The sequence below is a fragment of the Myotis lucifugus genome, unplaced genomic scaffold, assembly GCF_000147115.1.
Source record: "Myotis lucifugus unplaced genomic scaffold, Myoluc2.0 scaffold_290, whole genome shotgun sequence".
NCBI lineage: Eukaryota > Metazoa > Chordata > Mammalia > Chiroptera > Vespertilionidae > Myotis > Myotis lucifugus.
In genome coordinates, this window is record NW_005871338.1 from 311,214 (window position 1) to 313,922 (window position 2,709).

Consider the following 2,709-nt stretch of genomic DNA (forward strand, 5'->3'; position numbering starts at 1 on the left):
ATGTTTCTCTCTCTCATCTCTCTCTCTCTCTCTCTCTCTCTCTCTCTCTCTCTACCAATTTAAAAATATCTGCTAGCAGTAACAGGATTGTATCGTAGAGTACCTGCCATGCCATCCCTATTCCCACATTCCCTGTGCAACTGCAGAATGTCTACATATTTTTAAAGACTCAGTTTATATGTCATCCCCTCAGGGAAGCTCTTCTTGATGTCTCTGGGTAGTGCCTAGAGCTCCCTATTCTGTGTTTTTATTCATCGTTCTTAAATGTATGTACAACTCAATTTATTTCAATGTTTAATACCAGAAATATTTTGGGCCTAATTATTTAGAAGTTTGGTGATTTTCTTTTATCAGATATATACCTTAGTAGTTTAACACTTTTTTTTTTGGCTGCGATGTGTTTTTATTTATTCTTTTTTAATGAATGTATTGGGGTAACATTGGTTAATAAAATTACATAGGTTTCAGGTGTATAATTCTATATCATTTGTATATTGTTTGTTCACCATATCCCCTTATACCTTCTTCTTCCTTCTCCCACCCCATTTTCCCTCGTAATCACCATACTATTGCCTGTGTCTGAGTTTTTTATGTTTTTGCTTAATCCCTTCACCTTATTCACCCAGCTGCACAACACTCCTCCTTCTGATCTCTCAGTCTCTTCTCTGAATCTGTTTCTATCTTGTTTGTTAGTTTATTTTGTTCACTAGATTCCATATAAAAATGAAACATATGGTACTTGTCTTTCTCTGACTGACTTATTTAAACTTAGCATAATGCTCTCTAGGTCTATCCCTGCTGCGGCTAAGGGTAAGATTTCCTTTTTTTTACAATTGAGTAGTATTCCATTGTGTCCACTGATGAGATTTATCTACTCATCCACTGATGGACACTTGGCTGATTCCAAATCTTGGCTACTGTAAATAATGAAGCAGTGAACATAAGGGTGGGCATTTATTTTTCTGAATTAGTGTTTCAGCTTTCTTTGGATATATTCCCAGGGTGAACCTGCTAGCTCATTATGCAGTTTCACTTTTATTTTTTCTAAAACATGTTTTTTATCGATTTTTGAGAGGAAAGGAGGGAGAAAGAAACATGGATGTGAGGGTGAGACATCAATCAACTGCCTCCTGTGTAACCCCTACTGGGAATCCAGTCAGTAACCTGGACATGTGTTCTGACTGGGAATCAAACCAGCGACCTCTTGGTGCATGGGTTGATGCTCAACCACTGAACCACACTGGCGAGGCTATTTGTTATTTTTTGAGGTAATTCCATAATGCTTTCCACAGTGGCTGTACCAATCTGCATTCCCACCAAAAGTGCATGAGGGTTCCCTTTTCTCTATAGCCTCACCAACAGTTGTTTGTTGATTTATTTTTTATTTATTTTTTCATTTTTTAATCCTCACCCAAGGATATTTTTCCATTGGTTTTTTTTAAGGGTGAGTAGAAGAGAGAGGGAAAGATAGAAACACTGATGTGAGAGAAACACATCAATTGGTTGCCTCCTACATATGCCCTAACCAGGGCCCAGTCCCAGGAAAAGCCTGCAACCAAAGTATGTGCCCTTGACTGGAATCAAACCTGGGAACTTTTGGTCCACAGACTGACGCTCTATCCACTGAGCCAAACTGGCTAGGGCTGTTTGTTGATTTATTGATGATAGCCATTCTGACAGGCATGAGGTGGTTTTAATTTGCATTTCTCTGATGGTTAGTAACATTTGAGCATCTTTTTATGTCAATTGCCCATCTGTATGTCCTCTTTGGGAAAGTGTCTACTCAGGTATTTTGCCCATGTTTTAATTGGACTACTTGTTATTTTGGTGTTGAGTTTTATTAAGATCTTTACAAATTTTGGAAATGAACCCCTTATCATATGTATCATTGGCAAATATAGTCTCCCATTTGGTGGGATGTTTTTCATTTTATTGATGGTTTCCTTTGCCCTGAAAACTTTTTTTAGTTTCATGTAGTTCTATTTGTTTACTTTTCTTTTGTTTCCCTTGCCTGGGTGATATATCAGGAAAAACAATATTGCTGCAAAAAATGTTCAAGGATGGCAGCATGGGTAAACAACTGTATTCATTGCCTCCCACAACCACATCAAAATTACAACTAAAATACAGAAAAACCATCATTCAGAACTGCCTGAAAGCTGGCTGAATGGAAGTCCTACAACTAGAGAAGTAAAGAAGAAAGCACACTGAGACTGGTAGGAAGGGTGGAGGCATGAAACGGGCTGTTCGGACACCCACATGTGACTGTTTTTTAATCAGTAGGGAGATCGTCTCTGTGGAGGCTGCCTGTGAGGAGCAAGGGAGGGGGTCCCAGCCCCACACCAGACCCCTAGCCCAGGGTTCTAAAACTGAGAAGAACAGTCCCTGTAACTACAGGCTGTAAAAACTAGTGGGGATTGTGGCTGAGTAACACAGAGGCTGCTGGAAACCCAGGTGTTCCTCTTAAAGAGCCGGTCACAACCTTACTCAAACTCGAACCCAGACACATATGGGGAGGAACTGGATTGTCTGGCATTGCGGCAGGATTTGGCTTTCTCCCAGACCGGGGTGCTTGCAGGGGTCACTGTTCCTGTTCTGGGACCTCCCCTGTTGCAGGACTGACTGGCAGCCATATCTGAGTTTCCATCAGTATGGCCCATACTCTTTTCTCTGCCCTGGTGATTCCCTGAGCCCCCCCCCCCCCCCCCC